Source organism: Nycticebus coucang, chromosome 4 (assembly GCF_027406575.1).
Source record: "Nycticebus coucang isolate mNycCou1 chromosome 4, mNycCou1.pri, whole genome shotgun sequence".
NCBI classification, from domain to species: domain Eukaryota; kingdom Metazoa; phylum Chordata; class Mammalia; order Primates; family Lorisidae; genus Nycticebus; species Nycticebus coucang.
Genome location: NC_069783.1, coordinates 20,853,472 through 20,867,219, shown reverse-complemented (window position 1 = coordinate 20,867,219; position 13,748 = coordinate 20,853,472).

Below are 13,748 nucleotides of genomic sequence, written 5' to 3'. Positions count from 1 at the left end.
AGATGCTATTTTCAGAGCAGAAACAGAGGCTGAGTGAACGAGAGGGTATCATCCTCAATGGATTTGCCTGAAGCTGTGCAGATGACCTTTGAGATCCTTTCCAAATATGGGATTCCATGATTCTGCTAAAGCTCTCAAAATATTTTCTTGTAGCTGGTTATGCCCTTGACAATTAGGATCGTGGGACTTACCTACTTCCTGTGTGGCTATAAAAAGTGGGAAATCTGATGTATTTTGTGATGGTTGAGGAGCATTGATTTCTCTTCCCCTCACCCCTAGGGCCTGATGGTTGAGTTCTGAACCCAAATGTGGCCCCTAAAGGACCACTAAGCGAGAAGGAGATGGCAGAGTGGCTCTTTGTCAGGAGTTAAGCCCAAGACATGAGTCTTTACTGATCTAAAATTTTAAACTTCTTTTGGTTCATTTTTTATTATCCCATAAACAAATAAAAATCTCTTAGAATCTAGCGCTGGTTCCACTCAGGTCACAAAGGTACTGGGATAATAAAATTTGTCATCATTGCAAACAGACCTTGAAACCTATGGAAAGGTGAATAACTGTCTGAGAGACCTTGGTTCTTCTTATTTTCAGTGGGAATAAACTGGAGATTTAGCCAGTTATCACATTTGATTGGCCACACACAAAGAGAGAATGACCTTTCAGTACCATGATTTTTTCCCCTCAGTGCCCTCAAACAAGCATAAGTCTCCCTGAGGGAATTGAAGGGAGAAATGGGGCATAAAGACAGAGTTAGTCTTTTTTAGCACAGATCACCAGTATTTCATATTTTCAAAGAGCTTGAAATCATTTATGCTAATTTTCTCCCCAAGCCTGTGGTGGGTGTGCACTGCTAGCCTCATTTATAGAGCAGGAAACCAAAGATAGTAAAATTGAGTAACTTACACTTGACTTCACACAAATCTGTGAAACACAAAGGTGGAGAAAGAATTCCTGGGACCCAGCAGCCTCTGAGAAAGTGGACCAAATATTCTCTCAATTAATCACTTGTAAGAGGTTTTGACGATGTAGAATTTTTGAACACTTGAGTAGACTCAATTAAGAAATAAATCTATTTCTTTTTCCTTCTTGGGATTGATTTTTCCCCATTCTTTTATTTCTCACTGTCCAAGTTTACAGTCTGAGTCTTTTATGCAACTATACTCACAATAGTGGGTCACTATTTAATTCATAAAATAATTACTCAATAAACAAGAAGTGGGAGTCTGAGACAAGATTCATCAAGCTGTAACTTTCAGATGGATAAAAATCAGCTGATAGATTGGTGTCTCACAGGAACCAAGGACAATAACGCACTATTTTTAGAAAAACATCGACAACATCGTTTCCCAAGTTATGGTATATGGCACCTAGATTTGTGTTAATAAAAACAAATTATAGAACCTTAAAAGAAATAAGTTGGTGGACTTCTAGTGAAAAAAATTTTACCTTTACTGAAAGGTCTTCTGGGAGCTTTTAAAATGCAAATTCCTGAAGTGGCTGTGAGAAAGGTATGTAACATTCCCCAGGCTTATTTAGAGATGAAAATTTTCCTTTTTCTTTCTTTCTGATGGACGTGAAACAGGACTATGTTTCATAGATCAGTTGGGAAATATTGGGTGGTAATTTCTTCTATCTTGGCTCTGATAAAGTTTTGCCAGTATTGATTTTGGATTTTGCCCACAAAGTTGGATTCTCCAGCATACTCCACCCTAGGGTAGCCGTTTCCTGCTGTGTTAATCTGTACTCCTCTCTTGCCCCGAACTCCATTTTCCCAACTCTTATGGTGTCTACTTATGTTTTCTTGGTATCTGCTAGCTCATACCTGGTTTGAGTTTTTCTCTTTCTTTTACTATTTTTTTTTCTTATTAAATCGTAGCTGTGTACATTAATGCAATCATGGGGCACCATACACTGGTTTTATAGACCGTTTGACACATTTTCATCACACTGGTTAACATAGCCTTCCTGGCATTTTCTTAGTTATTGTGTTAAGACATTTACATTCTACATTTACTAAGTTTCACATGTACCCTTGTAAGATGCACCACAAGTGTAATCCCACCAATCACCTTCCCTCCGCCCACCTCCCCCCTCCCTCCCTTCCCCCTATTTTTAGGTTGTAACTGGGTTATAGCTTTCATGTGAAAGCCATAAATTAGCTTCATAGTAGGGCTGTGTACATTGGGTACTTTTTCTTCCATTCTTGATATACTTTACTAAGAAGAATATGTTCACCATTAACTAAGATAGACTCTCACTGGATTAAAGATTTAAACTTAAGACGTGAAACTATAAAAATACTAGAAGAGAGTACAAGGAAAATCCTTGAAGAAATTGGTCTGGGTGAGTATTTTATGAGGAGGACCCCCCGGGCAATTGAAGCAGCTTCAAAAATACACTACTGGGACCTGATCAAACTAAAAAGCTTCTGCACAGCCAAGAACACAGTAAGTAAAGCAAGCAAACAGCCCTCAGAATGGGAGAAGATATTTGCATGTTATGTCTCCGACAAAGGTTTAATAACCAGAATCCACAGAGAACTCAAACGTATAAGCAAGAAAAGAACAAGTGATCCCCTCGCAGGCTGGGCAAGGGACTTGAAGAGAAACTTCTCTGAAGAAGACAGGCGCACAGCCTACAGACATATGAAAAAATGCTCATCATCCTTAATCATCAGAGAAATGCAAATCAAAACTACTTTGAGATATCATCTAACTCCAGTAAGATTAGTCCATATCACAACATCCCAGGACCAGAGATGTTGGCGTGGATGTGGAGAAAAGGGAACACTTCTTTTACTTCTTAAGTGATTGACTTAAGGAATTTTTCCCAGAGGATGGGCATGTTGATACATACATAAAGAGCCTTTGTCCTATAGGTTTTCAAATTTACTTAGGTATTGAATGCATATACCAAAATATCCATTGGTATATTATATCGATGTATTTAAAGGATCACTTTAAAGTGCCCTATCTTATGTGTCCTAGTTGAGGCATGGAGAAGAAAGGCAGGACTCTCAAAGGATGGAGGAAATTTGCAGTCTCAGAATCAGAGGATTTTTTTGTTTTGGGGATTAATGTAACAGTACATATGGTAGGGTTACATTGTTCGGATATGTTATGTATTGTCAGAGTTGTAGTTGAGCCCACCCAAGAGGTGTGTCATATACCCTTACATTGTACCTGCTAGGTAGGAGTTTCCTGATCCCTCTCCTTCCCTTCCCCCCTCTCCCCTACTTGAATTTAATTGTGTTTTTCTCTTTTGTGGGCCTGTAGTTGTTCACCTACTAGTTTCAAATTAATATCGAGTACCTGGGATGCTTGCTTTTCCATTCTTGAGATACTTTACTAAGAAGAACATTCATTAACTCCATCCAGGCAAATACAAAAGATATAAAGTCTCTATGTTTTTTATGGCTGAATAGTATTCCATGGTACACATATAGCACCATTCATTAATCCATCCAATGGGCTAATGGGCACTTGGGTTGTTTCCACATCATTCCAATTGTGAATTGAGTTTCTATAAACATTCAAGTGCAAGTGCCCTTGTGATAAAAAAAATGTTTTTTTCCTTCAAAAAAGTGGTTCTTAAAGCAGTCTCAAATGATAATATGTTATTTTAGAGAAATAGAAAATGGAGCTTAGAAAGATAAGTGCCAGGTGTGAAGAGAAAGATACAGCAAAACTTGTCGAATTCATTTTTGGGGGAAGAGAATAGAGGTTGTACTAAAGATGCTAGAGGCTGTGCCTGATTCCACTATTTCCTGGAGCCCCAAATGTACTTAAGCTATATAAACCAGGAAGTCTGGAAACACAGCCCAGATCACTGGGACTCCTCAGAGCTCCACAGAATGCAAAATGATTCCTTGTGCTAGGCTGAACTAAGAGTTTTAGTAACTGTTCTCAACTTTTTAAGATGTTTTATCAAAAGCTTTCACATTATACCTGAAATCTCAGAAGTGCCAAAATTATCTGAAAAGAAGTTCCTTCTATAAACACCAACTCTTTCATGATTTTTTAATCCTACTTTCTGTAAAGCATTTGAATAAAGAATGAGAAATTTATTTTCCAAATGTGAATTTATGGGAATAGTAAGTGTCAATCTATTCCACACATGAATAGTAAACTAGGTTGGGATGAGGTCTCCTGAAAGCTCTTCACATAGCATGGGGAGCAAAGCAGGTGAGTAGCTGAGGATCTGAGCAGAGGGAGTTAACACAGCAGGCCTGACACTGTGCTTAGAAAAACCTGCTTATTAGGTGGTGCCTTTGGCTCAAGGAGTAGGGCACTGGCCCCATATACCGGAGGTGGCGGGTTCAAGCCTGGTCCTGGCCAAAACGGCAAAAACAAAAAAAGACCTGCTTGTAAGGTTGGTCTTTGTCTGGTATCCAGGACCATTGCTGGTAAATAGTTTTGTATACTAGTATCAAAATTCTTCCTGAATAATAAGAGTGGGTAACTATGCAGAGAATGAACAATTTCTTTATGCTGAATACTGCTTTGCTTCTGGGTGCCTGGAATTTTGTGCTTATGTGACCAGTAATAACCTTGGGCACTGAGTCTCTATGTCCCTGTTAGATTACTCTTCTCATGTGTGGTCACAACTCATTGTTGGGAAAATTATGTATTGTGTGACTCCATTGGTAGAAGGTAGTTTGAAGCTAGTACCTCTACCACAAGTGTCCTTCCCCTTTGCTATGTTTGTGGCGTATGCTTTCACTGTAATCATTTCCAGCCATGAATATAACTATAACTGAACGCTGCAAATCCTTCTAGTACATCACCAGACCTCGGTGAACATACAGACCATTGAGATAGGGCAGTGAATGTCTAAGGAAAAAACTATTCACGTTATTTTCTGCAGATCACTTTTCTTTCCCATGTGTATATTTTACCTTATCTAAATTAGCAGAAATAATATACCTGCAAAAACTAGTGCTCTATTTAGACATTCCCAACATTTCCAGACTCATTTGTATTTCTTTCCTTCAATTTCTCCACCTCAGTTGCAGCATACATTTTGTCTTTTGTGATAATCTGCATTAGAAGTGGTAGAAGTTGCAAGATTCCGTGAACATACATGCAAGCCCAGGGAGACAGAGAAATTGAAAGAGAATCTCACATTCTTATAGTATTTCAGCTCAATTGGGAACAAAATATTATAAAGACTCATGAGGATGCCTGCTATCCCAAGATGTAAGGCTGGATTTGTTGATTAGAAAGATTTGTACCTCTGGGTACTGGGAATAAACTTCTAAATCTTTAGAAGTTTTTGATGGGTTTGAATGTGAAATACAGAGGTTTGAAGCTTCCCATGGGGTCAGTAAGGCCAGGACAGAAAGGAGATGCTTGAGATATTCTCAAACACACACAAAAGGCATGCAAGTTTGTGAAGTTCTTACAACTGCAGAGTTTGTCCCTAGAAAGCATCGTGAGTTCTGACTAGGCCGAGTAGGGAGTGTGATGAAAGAAGGATTCTAGGCCAAAGTATTTTTCTCTCCCCTCCACTTTAGTTTTCAGGTGCCTGCTGTTGTTGCTGGTATCATCTCTGCTCTGGAGAAATGAAGTAAAGCTAACGTCACTCTTCGTGTGGGCAGAGGAAGTCCACGTATATTGTGGGGGAGTTGAGAGGTCAGGTAGTAGGAGTGAAGAGTTTCCTGAAAATAGTGAATTGACGAGAGGGATTGGGAAGACACTCTGTACTTTTTCCCTCTCTTCTAGAAGCATCCAGAGCCTTTGCACTCCATCTCAGAGCAGTCTTTCTCTACTAACGTCCATGCGTTCCACACGGGGCCATGGTGTTGGGGCAGACCCTCGCCCGGCACAGTTGTACTTGCAACCATTTGCTATTGCTGCGTGTTGGTCGTTCCCCTGTGCAATTGCAAAAGGAAAATAACTTCAGCCTTTTTCAAGAAATGAGAGTTTGTGATCTGTTTAGAAACCTTATCAACAGTCCTGGTTTTTGTGACACGGTATCTCTGAATGTACCACTGAAACAACAGCAGGAATAATTATTTTTTCTTCTATTAGCTCCTGTACCGAGCCGTTTTCTGCAGAAATCACAGAGTATATTAAACTTCACACTGCCCTGGAATTTTAAAAAGCTAAATATGACTTCATTTATACTAAAAGTCTTTAATTTTCACTGGTGATAAAAACAGAATCAATGGATTCGAGCACTGAGAGAGAAAAAAAAATATCTTCTTTTCAGCCAGTGTAATTCCTGCTCAGGATATAATGGCTTTGAATTCTGCAGAGTAATCAGAAATATTAAATTCACTTTGTGCAGTTACTCTGAAGATTTAAATTTCTTGTTTATTTAAAATATTTTTTGTCTAATTATTTGCGTAAAATATGAGTTCTGACTAGAGCTGCAATGTAATTTTCTAAAATTCTAATAGTTTACTTAGCTTATCTTTAATGCCTCATTACAAATCTCATCAAAACTAATTTATTGGGTGTCTTGGTGGATTTATTTTTATAAACATGATGGATTGCAAAACATTTGTATATTTCTGTTATTTTCAATTTTATTTAATATGTTAATACTCAACATTTACATCCCGTGGTAACCTGGACGTGTAGGAATCTTTCTTCCTGTCAGATGCTGATACGGAAATTTAACGAGTCCTCGCTGGAGGAACCAAGGTTGATTTTTTTGTCATATTTCTTACTCCTTTTTTAGTCCCTCTGGCTTCCTGCCTCTAACTTAAGCATCTACACACAGAAGCCTCTTGGACATTATACAGAAAGTAGCCTTTGGGATACGTTGTGAATAGAGCAAATCTATTCATTTAGTGAGAAGTTTGAATTTATGACCCCATTTGAGACCGAGTGCTCATTTATATATAATTTTTCCCTGGAGAGGGTTTGGTCTCCTGTTTACTCAGGTTGAGACTAATAAGTCAATTTTGCCCCACTGAGCTGTTCCCACTTTAAATCCCAACTTGCAGTTATGACATAGATATCTGCCTTTGAGAAAAGGGGAAGCTATGCAGTGGGTAAGGAAGAATGCCCTGGTTTACACCTCAGCTTTACCTGAGATGAAGCAGGCGGATCTGGCAGCACATTGCATGGGGAGTTTTCACGGGTATCATGTACCCCTGAAAAGGTAACTCAAAGGAACAATATTTTCAATAATAACTTCCTGGAAACTGCAATCTCTTTTGACAAATACTACATGCAAAGCTAAAGAAATCTAAGTCCTGAATAAATCCAATTGTCATTGACTATGGGAGTGCTAGTTCTGGAGAGAGATGACATTTAGAATACCTTTACTAAACATTGTGAAAACCTTTAAACTTCAAATCCAAACTATGACCTTCAAGCAACATCTTACTTTCTTAATAATGTTTAAATGTCAGCTAAATCATTCTGATGGTGAATCGTTGGAAAACTGTATCACAATAATCAAATAGTTTGGCATTCCTAACCAGGTCAAGAAAGAAGGATGGCAAAGTGAAGGAAAAAAGAGCTAAGGAAGGTAGCAGAGGCAGGAAAGAGAGCACACGGAGGAAGGAGGGCAGGAGCTATTGCTAAGAAGCCTGGGTGTTTAGCCGTACAAGTCTTTGTGAAAATGCTAGAATGTCTTGATGAATGTGGACTGTGACCCTTTGAAATAAGATCATTAAAATAATCACCCATCCAGTATAATACCTTGTAGAAAGTTACATAATCATCAGCTTTCATTGCCACCAAATACCTCTGTCTTTGCAGACCTCTTATGAAAACACCGAAGGTGAAGGTCATGTCTTTATTTAGACATCAGATGTTTGATAAACATTTAATTGTCTCAGTTCTGGGAGAGAAGAAATGGAGATAAAATGCATATATTCAAATCCCTCCCCTTGATAAGTTTGGAGAGTAGTTTGGAAACTCACAATTCACTAGCAGTTGCCGTGAAGTCTGACGTAGTGTCAGAGAGGAATGGGGATAGGAGTAAGACGGGAGGAGTGGACCAAACTACCTGGTAGGAGTTTCAGGTCAATCTTATTTGAGAAGTGGATGCCATTGAGTGTGATGTTACAGGTTAAGAATATCATGCAATTAGCAATGAGTAACTGCCATTAATTCCTGACATTAATCAGAAATGAAATGGAAAGCAATGCAGGCTGGAGGCCGAGAGACCAGTCAGAAGGCTGAGAAGCAGGACAAGAGGGTTTTACTCAGGGAAGACTGGATGAGAACCCAGATCTTTTCAGGAACAGTGGATATAGGAAGCAAAGAGATTATTAAAGAAACATTGAGAAGGTTGAATGAACAAACATTGATTTCTATCTCCTTACCAACTTACACAGTGTCTGGCATATAATATTTATTAAGTGAAAGAACAAATAGGACCTGCAATGTATGTGTTAGTGTTGACATTGTGGTTGTCATTTCCACCAGGTTTATCCCCAAATCAATGAGGGTGCAGGCCTGATCTATATCATCATATGGCAGATGACATCATAATGACCCACCTCCTGGACTCTGATTGTAATCCAGCAATCATCCCATGTGTGGTCATGATTGACAGCCAAGAGTATATCTATCATGGATCCAAAGCCTTTTATCACAAAATGTAATTTTTATTTAATAGTGTCAAAAAATATTTTTTTTTCTATTCAAAATGTGATAGATCATTACCAGAAAATGTGTTTATGCTGAAAATCACTCGGAACTTTAGATCTAAAAGTCTAGTAAATGTGGGAAAGTAACAAAAAATCAGGTTCTGCCATTTACCAGCTGTGTGATTGGGAGTAAGTTGTTCAAATCCTTCTGTGTCTCAATTCCATCATCTTATAAAACAGACATAATTATATTTCTCTTACAGAGTTTGGGGGGAAATTAAATGGGTTTTTATTTATAAAGTGCCCTGTAATTGCTTAAAAGGGAATAGATTCAAGAAATTAAAATTTTATTTCATTCAAAAGCACCAACTAGTAGTGATGGCAAAGTGATTAGAGGACCCATCTTTCTTTAGGTTATCAAGATTATTTTCTTATTAGAACCAGGCAAAATCTTAATCTCACCAGCCTATTAGGAAAAAGCAATAGACTTGAAAAGCATCCACTGGGGGAATGAAGGTCTTCAGCAGTCTTAGTAATTATGATTCCCTTCACTGCTGTCACTTTCTTTGTTTTGTTTTTAATTTCAGATTAATATGAAAGTACAGAAATTGATTCTTGCTAGATAAAAAATTTAAATTTAAGACATGAAACCAAAAAGAAATTCTAGAATAAAATGTGGGGATAACTCTTAACAATATCGGCCTGGGAAAAGATTTTATGCTGTCAGTCTCTGGGAAATAGAAACCTCCCCTAATAAATAAAATATTCTGGACAAAATGTAAGCTTCCATTCATGGAGAATGAGTCCAAGAAACACTGCATTCTTTATTCTTCCATTCAAAAATTCAGTGATCCTTAAGTTAGCATTTATGGGCATCAAGCACTGTGTTAACTACCCGTTTTGTATAAGTTATTGAGACATATGTTTTGCCTTCAAATAATTCACAATCTAATAAGGAACCCTGGTACATAAGTTATGTTACAAGGGTATTAGGAATGTATACAAGAAATGGTAAAAGTAAAAATGACCCTCTGATCTAGTGGATCCTCCACCAGCGGTTCTCAACCTGTGGGTCGCAACCTCGGAAAACATTCTGCATATCAGTTATTTACCTTACAATTTATAACAGCAGCAAAATTACAGTTATGAAGTAGCAACGAAAATAATTTTATGCTTGGGGATCACAACAACATGAGTAACTGTATTAAAGGGTCGCAGCATTAGGAAGGTTGAGAACCACCGTGACTCTCTGATAGTGGGCTTATGAAAATTTCAAGCCTTGAGTTATCCCTTGATAATTCCCAAAGAAAGAATGGGAAGTGTCTGTGTCTGATAACAACTATAAAGTTAAGAACAAATTTGATGTCCTTTTTTTCTTAATCACCTTCTGCATAAGCCATGCCTCCCTCTATCAAACTTATATGATTATGTGGTTGTACAACTCTTAGATGGTTGCTCATGGTGGTCCTAAGGTAGAAACAAAGGCACAGAGGCTCCAGGCCCCTTCCCTAGACATTTGCATTTGAACATTCACCTGCTGCTTTACATTGGAGCAACCTCTCTGTGCACATGGCCTAAAAATATGCTTTCCATGTTTCCCAATCTAACTCTTAAAGAGCAATTTATGACTCCCTCCTAAGTCAAATGTTTATGTTGCTATATCCTGCTTTATTATCTAGAATCTATTATCTATTATCACAGATTCTTGCAGAGGCAGACATCAGATGGAGGATGAAAGATAACTTTTTGGCCCTGCTTTACAAAGTAAGAAGCAGAAGAGGAAATGTTTTTATCACCCACAAAGTGAGCTGAGCATTCAAAAAATATGAAACTAAGGTGAATTATGTACATTTGGTCCCAGCATGGAGATCCAAGGTACTGAATGAAGGGAAAGAAAAGCTATGCTGAGGGTAAAAGGTGTTGCTCACATGTTTCTTGTGAGCAAGTGCTCATGGTATAGACCAGAAATGTCCAATCTGCGGTCTGAATGCTGATTATGTGAGGACTTTTTTTGCTTATCTGTGGTATCAGAATGCATGGACCTTTTTGTTGCTCATCAGCTTTCATTTGTGGTTGTATATTTACTATGTAGGTCAAGACAACTTTTTTTCCCCCATTGCACATAGAAGGCAGAAAAGAGAAAAGGTTGAATACCCCTGGTATAGACGTATGAACCAGGCCAAGGTGAGCAAGGATGCTACAGGAAGCTCTGTAATAATCTTTCAGAATGAGTATGCTCAGAGCATGCTAGGAACAAATAAGAAATGGAATGGCAAAGGAGTTGGAAGCTAGAACCATGGACTATATTTGATCTTCCATCTCTATTGTCTTTTGTGTAATTTGTCTTGTGCTGTGACTTAGTCCTTTATTGCCACATTTTCCATTAAGACTCTCAATCCAGGACCATCCACCACAATTTGATTCACTTTTGTACCTGATGGCTCTCTCTTACTTAGCCCTGCTGATATTACCACGATGTGCTAGGATCTGTGATTCAACCTTTCTGATGGCAGGAATTATTTGACTTCATGAGTCCATTTGGACTGCAGAGAGTTGTGAGCCATCAACAATCAGGCAAGGAGGGTTGGACAGGTGAAATAGAAATCAGGAGAAGAACCAAAAAGAAGATGAAAGGAAGAGAAAAAGAAGTGAAGGGTAAAAGAAAGGTAGCTAAGAGCTAGCCTGGAGCCTGGGAGGTCTCCTGCAGGTGGCAGCAGGTTGAAGTAGATTGAACACTGTGTTATAGAAATGGGGTCCACTGTCAGGTTGAGAGCCCAGGTAGAGTGAATGTGGTGCTTACTAGAGAGGACTAACCTAAGATCGGGCAACACTCAGGCCTGAGAACCAATCTTGTCCTATGGTTGAGAGAACTGAATTTTCTCTCCAGGAGCTAGACAGCCTAACGCCAAGTCAGTCCAGCAGAATTTTGGCTCTGGTTTGAAAAACAAACCAGTATTTTATTTGGATGAATCCTGTTCATCCCATTGCTCTCTTTCCAACACTTAGGAATCACTTCCCAGGAGTGTTGGTAAGAGCGAAGTCAGTTTCTGTAGTTAGAGTGGATTGGAAGGGATGTCTGAACTGGAGAAGAGCTGAGTGACCCACGTTAGGGAAAGTGAAACTAAATGAGATGAGGGCACTTTGGCCCTTGAGGGTGATGGTAACCTCAATTCTCTGACAGCAACATGTGACTCAACTTACTCAGAACACCACAGAGGGTCTATAGTAATAAAGCAGGACAGTTTTACACCTTAGTTTTGATGAAGATCAACTCAGCTTGATCCAAGATACAGATGGAGACAGAGAGGCTAGGAGTCCCAGGGAATTTTTCTGTAGGACACTCACTCCGCCTTGGTTAATTGGTTCATGTCCATTCACCACAGCCAGTTTGTCACTGCCAGCCCTCCATAGACTTAACCATCCTATTAATTTTCATCCATTTTTCTTAAGTTCTATCCCTTTCTTCATGTGTTATTTTCATGGGCCAATTAAAAAGAGTTTCATCATTCAAGTTAGTCCTGAGCTAAATCCTAGACCTAGAATTTTCAGCACTTCATGCTCAGAGGTGTACTGGCTCTAGCTCCTGAGAGTGCCTGTTTGTGTTGGCAAGAATATTTGGAGAAACTTATCACTCAGGCTGCTTGAGAGAAGTATAACTAGCTGAGATATTTTAGAGCATTATATGGTAGATATTAAATAACCAAGCATGCTTGCCTATCTTTTTGATTTTCATCTATTTTCTACTTTTCTCTTATATCATATTACCCAAAGAATAGGACTGGGGGGAATCTGCTCTCACCTTCTATTGCTGTTCATGGACAAGTGCACTCCAGCACTCAACACTCAGCCTCCCAGTTTCCTTAGCCCGGTGCATAGACCTGGGCTCTAATCTTAACTCTGCTTTCAACACAAAATGGGATATTGAAGCAACTATTACCCTTTCTTCAACAAAAGGGAAGACCTGGTTTCATAGAGCCTTTTCATTTCCGTATATGAAAGAGAGGGGGAAAGAGAGCAATGGGACAAACATGATTCATCCAAATAAAATATTTCCAGTGGAAAGATCTGTAAAGAAAATGCTAGGTTAGGTTTTATTTTAATTTTTATTTGTTGAGTGTTTATGATAGGATCTGTGCTACAATCCACAGAATATATATTTATATACACATGTGAGTGTGTTTGTGGATATTTATAATTTTATATGTATATATATAGAATTCTATATATATACACACATACTCACATGTAATTCTATATATACTCATATATAAATAATATACATATATATCCCCACACACCCATATGTATATATATTATATACATGTAATATATATAATATATATTATTTTTACATATATATAAATATACATATTTACATAATCTATATGAAGTTGATATTTGTATCTTCAGGTTAGATTTGAACAGATGAAAAGAATAAGTAGCAGCCCAAGGTCATATATATGGAGGGTATGGGTCAGAAGTAGGTATCTAAGCCAGGTGCAAATCTAGTGTTAGACACTTCTTGACCACTCTGACATACCTCCAATTGGCTGAGGCACTGAGCTGCTTTTTGCTTCCTATTATGGCTATAGATAAGGAAGGAGACATTGGAAATATCTAGAGATTGTCATGATGGGTCAGTTGAAAGGAAACTCAGAAAGGACAATACAGTAGACAAAAATCAATCTGATTGGAAGCTATGATTACTGAAAAAGAATTCAAGAAACATATTGCTTAGTGAGTTTGGTCATATAGTGGTAGGATGTCCTATTTACAGTAGTTAGAACGGGTGGCGCAGAGATGTTCGAATGAGGCTACATACGGCATCTTGGATATGGCTCATTGATCTGCTTATGACAAGGTCTTCATCAATAGCTAATGGTACAGACAGAGAAGAAGAAAATAGGAAGATGAAACATTAGCCAAATAACACTGAGGATTTCCGAGGTTCTAGCCATAGAGAGAGTCTCAATTTCTAGGCACGAAAATATCCTAAACCAACGTGGTAGATGGCAAGTGGAAAGTTGTGAGCAGAGTGTTCCCGGGTTCATTGGCATTGTCCTACCACAAACTCTTAGTCCCATCAGCTAGTGGGCTAAAGCTGACAATGTACTTTTTGCCTCTTGCAGGCTGTGAGTTTTGGTGGGTTTTGTATTTCAAAGAATTAGTCAATTTTGTTTAAGATAATTATCAA